This window comes from Schistocerca americana, chromosome 1 (genome assembly GCF_021461395.2).
Source record: "Schistocerca americana isolate TAMUIC-IGC-003095 chromosome 1, iqSchAmer2.1, whole genome shotgun sequence".
In the NCBI taxonomy this organism is placed as follows: domain Eukaryota; kingdom Metazoa; phylum Arthropoda; class Insecta; order Orthoptera; family Acrididae; genus Schistocerca; species Schistocerca americana.
In genome coordinates, this window is record NC_060119.1 from 1,049,749,169 (window position 1) to 1,049,761,804 (window position 12,636).

A 12,636-nucleotide genomic window follows, 5' to 3' on the forward strand; every position below is an offset into this window, starting at 1 on the left:
TCAGGAATCCCGTAAAACATCAGATCTCCGACATCACTGCGGCTGGAAAAAGAACCTGAAACAACAGTACCAACGTAGACTGAAGAGAATCATTCAACGTGACAGAAGTGCGACCCTTCCGCAAATTGCTGGGCCATCAACAACGTTCTCGCTTCCCACGCCCGGGTTCGATTCCCGGCGGGGTCAGGGATTTTCTCTGCCTCGTGATGACTGAGTGTTGTGTGCTGTCCTTAGGTTAGTTAGGTTTAAGTAGTTCTAAATTCTAGGGGACTGATGACCATAGATGTTAAGTCCCATAATGCTCAGAGCCATTTGAACCATTTGAGCCATCAACAAGTGTCAGCGTGCGAACCATTCAAAGAAACACCATCGATATGGGCTTTCGGAGCCTAAGGCCCACTCATGAACCGTTAATGACTGCACGCCACAAAGCTTTATGCCTCGCCTGAACCCTTCATTGGATTGTTGACGACTGTGAACATCTTGCCTGGTCGGGCGAGTCTCGTTTCAAATTGTACCGAGTGGGTGGACGTGTACGGGTATGGAAGAACCTCGTAAATCCATGGACCCTGCATGTCAGCAGGGAACTGTTCAAGTCGGTGGAGGCTCTGTAATTGTGTGGAGAGTGTGAAGTTGGAGTGATATGGGACCCATAACAGGTATAAATAGGACTCTGACGGGTGACACGTACGTAAGCATTCTGTCAGATCACCTGCATCCATTCATGTCCATTGTGCATTCCAACGAACTTGGGCAATTCCAACAGATCAATGTGACACACCACACATCCAGAATTGCTACAGAGTGATTCCAGGAACGCTCTTCTGAGTTACACTGGCCACTGAACTCCTCAGACATGTACATTATTAGCACATCTGGGATGCCTTGCAGCCTGTTATTCAGAAGAGATCTCCACCACGTCGTACTCTTACGGATTTGTGGACAGCCCTGCATGATTCATGGTATCAGTTCCCTCCAGCACTACTTCAGACATTAGTCGAGTCGATACCACGCCTTGTTGCGGCACTTCTGCGTGCTCCCGGGGGCCCTACACATTATTAGGAAGGAGTACCAGTTTCTTTGGCTCTTCAGTGTACAACTGAGCCAAGCTATTGGGGGGCTGTAGCGATCACGAAGTAAGCCGCGGCCGTCAGAAAACCAGCAGATAATCTGAAAGGTTACTGCGTGTAGTTAATCCCTCGCGAGTGGCAGTTGGAAGGCGGTGTAGTGCGTGAGGGAACCACCAAGGTGTGAACTCAAAGGCTGCAAATCATTTCACAGGTTCAGCATGAGTAAAAGCAGTAATTAATGAAGCTATTTGAAAGCCAGTGGTGCTCCATGAAAGACTAAGAACTCTGTTCGTGGAATAGTAACTTTAATTTTCTGTAGGCATCTTCTATATTTCTGATAGTGAAGCACGTTTCTACAGATTTTCATTTCATCTGTAGCCATTTCTAGATTATCATTTTTAATTTCTATCAGTTTCTTTAGATGTCTGCATCCCCCTTTACCTGAATCAGAATTTACAAGAGCTTTGGAAGATTTGAAATCAAATAAAGCAAGATGTATAGATTACATTCAATCAGAATTTCTAAGATCATTAGGAGAAGTGGCAACAAAACGACTATTCGTGTTTGTGTATGAGTCTGGCGATATACCATCTGACTTTCCGAAAATCATCGTCTACACAATTCCAAAGATTGTAAGAGACTAGAAGTTAGAGAACTATCTTACAATCAGCTTCACAGCTCATACATCCAAACTGCTGACAAGAATAATACACAGAAGAATGGAAAAGAAAATTGAGGATGAGTTAGATGACGATCAGTTTGGCTATTCGAGACGTAAAAGCACTAGAGAGGCAATCCTGACATTGCGGTTGATAATGAAAGAAAGACAAAAGAAAAATCAAGATACTTCCATGGGTTTAGTCTATATGGAAAAAGCGTTCGCCAATGTTAAACTGTACAAGATGTTCGAGCTTCTGACAAAAATACAGATACGCTATAATGAAAGAAGGGTAGTATGTCACATGCAAAAGAACCAAGACGAAACAATAAGAGTGGATGATAAAGAGTGAACTGCTTGGATTTAAAAGGGTATAAGAAAGTCTTTCACCCTTACTGTTCAGTCTATACATCGAAGAAGCAATTTCGGAAATAAAAGAAATGTTCAGGAGTACAATTAAAATTCGAGGTGAAAGGATATCAATGTTGATATGCTGTCGAAATTGTTATCCTCAGTGAAAGGGAGGAAGAGTTACAGGATGTGCTGAAGGAATGAACAGGCTAATGAGTATGCAATACGAACTGAGAGTGAATCGGAGAAAGATGGAAGTAATGAGAATTAGCAGAGATAAGGGCAGCATTTGTGATGTGATGCTACAGAAGAATGTTCAAAATTGGATGGACTGTGGGGGTGAGGAATGAGGAGGTTCTCGGCAGTATCGGTGAGGAAAGGAATATGTAGAAAACACTGACAAGAAGAAGGGACGGGACGATAGGATATCTGTTAAGACGTCAGTGAACAACTTCCATTGTACAAGAGGGAGCTCGAAAACTGTCGATAAAGACAGAGGTTGGAAATGCATCCAGCAAATAATTGATGACATTGGTTGCAAGTGCAACTCTGAGTTCAAATGGTTCAAATGGCTCTGAGGACTATGGGACTTAACATCTGAGGTCATCAGTCCCCTAGAACTTAGAGCTACTTAAACCTAACTAACCTAAGTACATCACACACATCCATGCCTGAGGCAGGATTCGAACCTGCGACCGTAGCAGTTGCGCAGTTCCGAACTGCAGCGCCTAGAACAGCGTGGCCACCGCGGTCGGCAGCTCTGAGTTGAAGAGGTTGGTACAGAAGAGGAATTCATAACATGGCGCATCAAACCAGTTACAAGACTGATGACTAATAAATAAATAGAAGAATGTAATGAATAAGGTAAACAGGCTCAATTTTTCCCAAATATTGTTTGATGTATCTGTTTGTACATATTTTCGCTAGCAAATTAATGTCGATATTTACAAATGTTGTTTTATTTCTCATCAGTTAATCACTCACAGTTGGTTAAGGACATCCGTTATGTAGTTCACTTTGGCCATTAGCAAACTTTACCGTTGTTAGTTCCTCAATTCCGATAGTGTTCTCGGGCTTTCGTATCACCGACGATAACTCATAACCTCACTTTGCCCGTTCGGTATTCCGCTACGTGAACTGACGTGATGCGACGTGACGTGTAGTGTGAGTATACACTGACGTGAGTGTGCGGTGACGTGACTTTAAGTGACGGCCAGTGTGAATTAACCTTAACTAGCCCCTTAGTCTCACAGAAAATGTCCGGGACTATTTTTAACGGCAGGTGGAACGTAACAATCAACATCCATGTAATTCGGTAGATCTTCAAGGTTCATGATTGACTTCATCTCTGTACGGCGTACCCGGGAAAGCTTCCACACCGTACTGAGGGCGTAATCAAGGCTATATGCAGGACCACTGTTCGGTATTAACGTAATATCGCTTGGGCGTAACTAATGTTATGTCTTGTGTGTTGAGATTTGTGGAAGATGTTAAAATGTGCCCCTACCGCTGATTTTCTGTTATATGAGCCTTATGTGTCTTTCGTGTTCCGTTACGCGTGTTCTTGTAGGACCACTCATCTAACCAAAGTAACAGGGCGTAAACAAGTTTCCTTCGTGTATACCAGAAGCAGATAGTCGACCAGGGCACGTATGATTTTGTTGCTGCTGCGGTAGGTGTGCTTGATGACCTCTCGTGCGGGAACTTTACCAATGTACACTGCCGCCCCAAAACGTTAAGGTTCGACGGATATTTTACTTGCAGCAAACTCGGACACTACTCGCTATAAAACAGAAAATAAAATTGATGTGCAATAAACAAACTTATTTTTTTACACATATTCTGACTACCTAATGGCAAAAAATAAACAGCAGGAAGTGTTATTATTTGCGCATAAAATATAACAGATTCGCATCAACCTGATATTATAAGCTATACGTATAGGATAAAGTTGTAAGTTCGAAGTTATCAGACACATGCGGAAGTGATGCGCCACTGGGTTTTCTGTCATCAAAGCTGCTGCACGTTAACGTATTCATGAAATCGTAATAACGTGGAAAAATCTGGTACAGAAACTCCGATTCGTCCATTCAAATTCGTCATATCAGCCAGTGATACACTCGTTTCTAAAATGCGTGGCCCCGCAGTGGTCACATCGAAGTGAAATTTAAACGCATCGTGTCCGTCATTCCAATGAAACAAGCGACAAAGGCCACAAATACTTCATTACTGATGCCCGTACATCAAAGTTGTGCGCCCGGGTAATGAGATTACGCACCATGCTTGCCAGAACAGTTCACTTTATCATACTGCGCATCTCTCGTTGACATTCCGTATAATTGCCAGTAGCGTGTTTATTACTGGGTCAGTGTTCCCCTTTTCAAACGAAGATATATTTGCATCAGAATTAAATGTTAAAAAAGTATAATTATTGCTTACATTGTATGAAGAGAGCTACTATACACAACAACTATTCTACGTCTTGTACGGTATTTTCATCGTGATATACTTCATACCAAAACATGAACAGCTGCTTGTTTTAAGTTTAACGGAATTAAGCTATACGAGCTCTTTTCAGAAATAATTCACAGTAATGTGAGCGAATCACTTTCTGATAGCTGCAGAAAATATTACTTCTACTCAACAGAAGTGATACTGAATGCAAAAGTTGTGCTTTGATGCAAAATATTTGTTTCAAGCAGCTTAGTCTCTGTAATTTTTCTCCACTGTCAGAGCGCTCTTCATTTTGAGAATGTAGGACGCTTCGAAAGGCATACAGAAACAGCGAAATTAAATTAATTTCTTATATTATTTATAGTTAACTAGTTACAAGGATCCGTTTCGGTTGCTCTTTTTTGCCATTTGTTTTCAGAATTTTCACCTGTATAGCACATAGCTTATGTCACTGTATTCCCATAAACCACATGTGATGTTTTGCTTTCGGGTGCAAAGACGAAAAGGTTTTGTGGTTGTCTAGTACACGACAAGCTACGTCTTGTTGCCCGTACGAGCAACACCATTCCTTTAAATTTACTCAGCGACGTTGTAATTTTTGCCCTTGTGGCTAAGCTAAGCTTACCGGAAGTTCGGACCTTCTTATACTGAAATACTGAAGCGGTAATGTTTGTAATATATACCGACTCGCTTTTCTCTTCTACATTTAATACTTCCGCGTCTATAATGCATAAAAGATCTTTTGCAAAGATCTAGTTGTAGCACTGAGCGACAGTACGAATTCTGTTGGGAAGTTTACGCTTTCATCTTGGTTCGTCATTCTATCAATAGGTTTAAATATTCTCCTTCGCTGGTATAATGCTCCGTATTCGATGACTTGTTTGCTGAGCTACGTGTTTTTTTTTTTTTTTTTTTTTTTTTTTTGCTAACATCGTTCGTTCAGACAGTCATTCGCTCTTTACGAGTTTATCTTTATAAATGGATACACGTTTTGCATGAGCTGTTTCTCTGTGTTTAGTACGTTGCACAACTCACAACTCATCGATCAAGTCTCTTTTGCTGGAGTGCTGATCGATGTGATATACTGTATGTATTCCAAGCTGAGTTCTAAAAGTTTTGAGACTAGGCTAGAACGCTGGAAAATACTCGTTAACATTTGAGAATATTCTTCAAATCTCGGCAACGTAAGTCAAAAAGCTCGAATTTTTTTCCATGATGTCACGATGTGATGGCGATCACTTCTAACACTCACATCTCAACATACATGACAACTACCATCATACAACCACTACAGTGTATAACAGGGGACACAAAGGCAGCATCAAACAAAAAGGTCAGTGATTTGCGGTGGGATGTTTTAGTGATGTCGATAACTTCTCCCACTACGTAATTTACGGATAAATTGCTTGACAAAAAAAGTCCAGCACCCAAAAGACACGACCGATGTCAATGTAACTTTGTACACGCACAGACCAACAGTGGGTATGTAAATTGCAATTCTCTGTGTCAGGTAGAACGACTGCCACAGTTCATGAGGGTTGTTAGTGTTTAGTATCGTTACTATGCCTAGTAAAGGGCGTGAACAACGTCAATTGTTGAGTAATCAATGTGAAGGACATGAAGATGCTGCATACACGTGTGATGCAGCTTTACTAGTACCTAACATAGTTTGAAAACGACCGCATTCTGGTTCGCCATTTGGGCAGCTGGTGAAATCGTATAACATTCAGCTTACTAGTGGATCTGGATGTGAGAGTGGTTTGATGATGGGCACATGGGAACATGAGGCCAGTCACACTCTTCATAGCGGTTCCAGTCGACCAAATCAGATCACTACAAGGGAACATAGCCATATTGTGCACCAAGCAAGCATAACCCCTTCACATCGGCATCTGCCATTCAAGAATAAGCAATGGTCAGTAGTAGGGTAAAGAGAGACTGAACGTGCTTTGTTTGTGTGGGTTGCATACATTCAGGGATAACCATACATTCAGAGGAACACTTTATTGATTTATGAACTCCCCCCCCCCCCCAGCTCACCTTAAACTATTGTTGTACTAATTGATTTTTGACGTCCTGGGGGTTGATTTACGACTGTCTGGGGATAAGCCATCCTCCTGACAAACCCCCTACCCTCGCCTACTCCTCCTCCTCCAGCAACCCTCTGGAAAATCCCAAACCTCTCCCCCTCATCAATACAAGCACATTTTTGATATCAAATTAATTGGACAATTAATTAACCTCATCAATTAATTACAGCCTCACCCTTCTGGGAAATCCCCAGCCCTACCATCCCTTCCCCACCACTTTCCCCTTGCCCACTCAGGAAAAAGTTGGCAGAAAAATCGCTCAGTCTGTGCAGAGCTGTTGGTGTGGAAGGTGCAAGTATTATCGTGTCCAGCAACTATGTGTCCTAATCATGTAATTACATTGCTGCAGAATGGAAGTGCTGTCTCATTGGCAAATTTCTGTGTGTGTGCTCACCTTTTCATACATGGTTCGACTGAGCTAATTCAGAATTCCACTATGAGAGGACATCATACCAATTGCCCCCTCCCTACTCACCCCTCGCAGAACAAAATTAGTGGGAAGAATCGCTGAGTTGGTCCACTGGAAGAATCCTTCAACAGGAAATTTAATTACACTGTAGAGGGAATTATAATATTGTTCAATTATGTAACTCAATTTTCGGGGGTAGGATTTCTCTTTTATTTGGTGGGAAAAGCTCATCATTCCCTGCCGTTCTGGAGGATGCAGGTCTAGTAAAATACATCGAAAAAAGTAATTAAATGCATATGAATTTTCCGTTCACACAAGGAATACCCTCAACATAAAACAATCACAGTACATAATTACACTGTTACAGATCGACCTAAATGTATCTGTCGAAAAAACAATGTTCTGATTGCACACACATGCTTCTTCATGCATGCCATCCATAAAGAACCAGGCAATGATGAGGTCGTGGCTGCATGGGCTTTGAACACAAGGCATTGGCTTTGAGAGTACCAGGTTGACATCAGTAGCAACCTCCAGTTGCTTAATCCCCAAACAAAGCCTCAGGTGCTGCCCCCCCCCCCCCCTCCAATACCAGACTCAATGCTAGTTTTGCTCCGAAATACACACCTTCCATACCAGGCCAGTGGAAGAAGCTGCTCTTTATACTCACCCTGCTGTGCAGATACTGGCTGAGTTAGTTTACAATATCACTGGCAGAGGACACTGGGAGAAGCAACCTCCCCAACCCTCCTCCCTCCAATCCTCTCCTTCCTTCCCTCTTGCCCATCAGGTTACTTCCTGTTGGACAAAGCATCAGGTAGTGGCAATTTTTTTATATTGATACCTGAGAAATTCCTGTAAAAACATATGCTCACTCTCTCTGTCTCTCTCTCTCTCTCCCTCCCTCCCTCCCTCCCCCCTCCCCCCCAGGCGTCTGTGTGTGAACCAATGTCTCCACACAAATGAAGGTTTTCATATATACTCAGAATACTGTGTTCCTATTGGCTGCTACTGGGGAAAAAAGGGAGGATTGAAGCACTTCTGCTATCAAAACTAAAGGGAAATAGTTCATTTGCAGTACCCTACCGAATTGATTGTTTAACAATTTACGTGAGTCAAATAGATCACTTAAAACACTCACCACCAGCTTATAATGATTCCCTTGGCAATGAAATATATTTTCAAACGTTTCAAAATCATATGCAATCATTTTGCTAGTAAAGTAATTAAATTTCCGTCACAACGAGATTGTAGCGCAAAATCTGTTGAAGATCTTATATGCACCAATATTTGACATCACAAGCACCTTCTCCACCCCAATGTTCCCACTAAACATATCTGGGGGAACATCCTGCTGATCGCACACACTTGCTATTGAGAACAATGTACCATCTGCCGACTGTTGGGAGCCGTGGCCTTGTATCATCACATGTGCGCCGGTTGGAAGACATCTGCACATACATTGGCAGCTGCAAGCCCATCCCACATCATCTCTCAACTGCTCTTCCGTCAAAATATCGCTTACCTACCGTATTCTCATTAAATTCAAAGTCTTCGATATACAGTATTTAAATCCAATTGATTTCAACTAGTAAGAGATGCCTCCCACCACGCCATAGGCCCCTGCTAATTCTCTCAGAATCCCATCACGTTTCGACTACATTGTTCCAATACAAAGAATGCTGTCTAGTCCCCCACCTGTCACTGACTGCTGCAACATTTTTGAAGAAACCAAGAGCACTGATTCCTCATATTGGCAGGGCATATCGCACGCAGGTATATGATCACAGTTTCAATGACCTAGTTGGCGGCCATCATGAGCTCCAAATCATTAGACCCTGCGTCTTTTCTTTTTATGGCTTACAGTGTATGAATGTACGAGAAACAATGGGTATTCTACAGTACTTAAAACCATAGAGCACAAATAGTATGGGCAATTAATTGTCATTCACATTGGTGCAGGAATGGAATTATTTTCATAAACGCAGACGAGCAAGTAAGCATCCTCATACATCCATGTTTTTGTCGTATTTACCACAGTTTTACGTTTTTTTCATCAATTTTCGTAATTCTGCTAGGTTGTCCGTAATTTAAACTCATTATATCAGTATGCGCAAGATCCAAACCATCACTCTCGACGACTTATCATGTCAATGAAACGTCGTACATCGTCGATCTCGTCTTGCTATAATCCAGTGACACTGCAGTATGATTCTCAGTTTCTGTCTCATTAAAAAAACACCCCTCTCCATTACCCCACGAGGACTGTATACATGTAGACACATCGCAAACCATGTTACATTGCATATACATCATAATGAAAATACTGTTTCGTAGTGTAGTAGGAAATAGCTAACAACAAAGAGGAGGTGCATTAACTAGGTTCTTTAGCCGAAACATCTTATAAATTCGGTAAGATCTTATTACAACTGGCCATCTCTCCGTATGTGGCTGGGTGTCACAAAGTATTTTCGCATTCGTGGATCTTTAGCAAAACTCTAGATGGTATCTCTATGCATCTTGTGACTGTTCCTCTGTCTTTAACCAACATTCCCATCAACACTGTCTCTGATGTAATTTGGAACCATCCAGAAGTAGGAGCGCACTATATCCACTACATTCAACATCTCATGAAGGAACAGACTGGTCTAAATTTCACATTATCAATACACTTCGATATTTTACTTTCTGGAAGAGCATAACACTTGTTCCAAATTTACACAACCGACTGACACCTGTGGTATAGACCGGTATTCTCATCCCAATACAGCAACTACCACCCCATGAAGAATGTTCTTCAACAATCTTACTCAAATCACTCATCGAGTTACACATGGGCTCTCTAGATGCAGGCATGCTAAGGACATTGGCACCCCCCCCATTGGCATATACCAGATATGAGCATGACATATTTGAAAGTGTTCTGGTGATATAACGAACGTTTAAAAAGAAGAAGAAACTTACGGTTTATGCATAATAGGGCTACAGACATAAGGTGTTAGAAACATTTTATGTAAATAACTTGTACTATCAATTCTGTAGTATTGTTGTTGTGCTATTAACTCTGTACTATCGTTGTAGAGCTTGGACTCGTACCAGGATGATATAGGAAGGGCTACTCCGTTCTGCACTTAAATATGCTGTAATATTAAAGCACCGTGGTTTCCGATACATGCAGTGCTGTTAATATGCCAACGTAGAAAACATATTTCCAAATGCTGACGTACATTCACCCTGAAAGTTTTCTGTCCCACTCACTATGGTGAGAATCTTTAAAATGGCAGATCGACTACTTTCTACATCAAAGAAAGAAAAACGTAGATTATTTGTGATACATGGCACTATATGGCTTTCCAGAGATGTAAATTATTCACTGCTCAGTGTTCACATCTTGTGACGGTTCGTCCTACAAATGACCATCTGCAAGGGAAATTGCTTGAAACTACGATATCTTATGAGGAAAAAGACGAATGTATAGCAGAGGTGTTTCGCATGTGAAATCACACACCATTCTACACTAACCCTGTGAACAGTACACAGTCTCTTCCATACACACAACATCTGTCAAGTAAATGTATACACAGGGATTGCAGTACCTGAAGAATCCATTTCATCACCTTAGAATCACTGCAGTTATAAAACTGAAGACTCGATTTGTATTCGACATGAGGCAGATCAATGGAGTACTTCACTTACATCTTTTTTCATCTAGAGGAGGTTGCCAAGATAGGTTTTCCATCGGTTTGGTGGAAATGATTCATCACCCATGAGCTTGCAAGTCCTCTGCTGGCCGTGGTTTGCAGAGGGCTGCTGTTAATTATCATATGTACATAGCAATCCTAGTCACACACAGAACATGTAGTTGTGTAGAAGTAGACTGTAGGCTGTTCCACACAGCATACACCCTGAGAGAACAACAGAAAAAAATGGTTGACTGAGTGATAAATGTCACATCCATCTCTCCAGAATGCATCATCCGTCCATCATCAAATCATACTTCATTACAACGCCTCCCAACTTGTTACTCCAACTTTCTATCGTGCTTTAACACAGGTCCACATCAATTTAGAGGCAAGCATCAAGACAGCAGTCAACTTGTTTGGAGACCTATGACCTCAATAGACATACAACATAATTTTGGACGCTGGAATAAATTGTTTAACTTAGATGACCACCAAATACAGAATCATAGTTTTATATATCTCAGATCACAAGCCCAGATGTGACCCTAAAGTTATTAGCTACCCCTTTATATCTTTTTATAAAGTACCCTAAGCTAAAGAGCATTTCATTACCAGCTTGTGGACTTTAATATACAAGTACAGAACGGATGTGTGTTTAATCCTGTGCAAGACTGTTTACATGACATTAACTCTAACAACCAGAATTTACAATGTGTTTCTGTGTACTCTCTTTCAATCACAGCCATGTAGTGTCAGCTATGAAATACGTTACAGAACAGTTGCTACATGGTTTTAGCAACATTCTGCTGTATGTCTATTGAGGTAACAGGGATACATACAAGTTGATTGCTGTCTCTGATGCTTTCCTGGAGAAGAGAACCATCTGCATCTAAACTGACATGGACCTGATAGAAAGTAGAAGGAATAATCATTTGAGAGGGATTGTAACGAGGTATGGTAGTCAGATGACGCATTCTAGAGATAGGGATGTCATTTATTAGGCGTTTAGGCTCTACCGAGCAAGGTGGTGCAGTGGTTAGCACACTGGTCTCATATCGGAAGGACAATGGTTCAAATCCACGTCTGGCAATCCTGATTTAGGTTTTCCATGATTTCCCTAAACCACTTCAGGCAAATGCCATGATGGCTCTTTTAAAAGGGCACAGCCGATTTCTTTCTCCATCCTTCCCTCATTCAATGGGACCGATGGCCTTGCTGTTTGGTTCCCTTCCTCAAATCAAACAAACAACGAATTAATTTGTTCCTGTCTCAGGTTATGTAATTTGTATGGTATAACCTGTGTTTGTCTCCTAGAAAACTGCATGTTCCGTGTGGCACTTACAGCACTAACTACATACAACCATTAACAGCAACCCCCTCCATACCACAGTCACCAGAGGACTTGCCAGTGGAAGTGTGATATTTCAAGACCCCCTCTACACAAACAAAGATGTAAGAAAAGTGCTCTATAGTCCTTCCCCATATGGGATACCCATTGAGTCTTCAGTTTTATATCTGCAGTGACCCAAAGTTACTGACAGGGATCTGTCAGGCACTGGAAGCCTTGTGTATACATTTGCTTGACCGATTTTGTGCATGTGGAAGATACTGTGTTCTGTTCTGGGGGAATAGTGCAGCATGGGGTGTAATTTAACATGCCAAACATAGCTGCAATGCATTTGTCTATTGTCTCATAAGATGTCATAAATTCATACATTTTCCAAAGTTGATGATCATATATATATATATATATATATATATATATATATATATTCCTTTGGTGTAGAAGATAGTTATATCATCTTAAAGATTCTTGCCATAGTGAGTGAGACAGAAAACTTTCAGGATGAATGTATTACAGGTGTTGGAAATATTCCTACATTGATGTATTAACAGTATTGCATGTATTGTAAACCACACT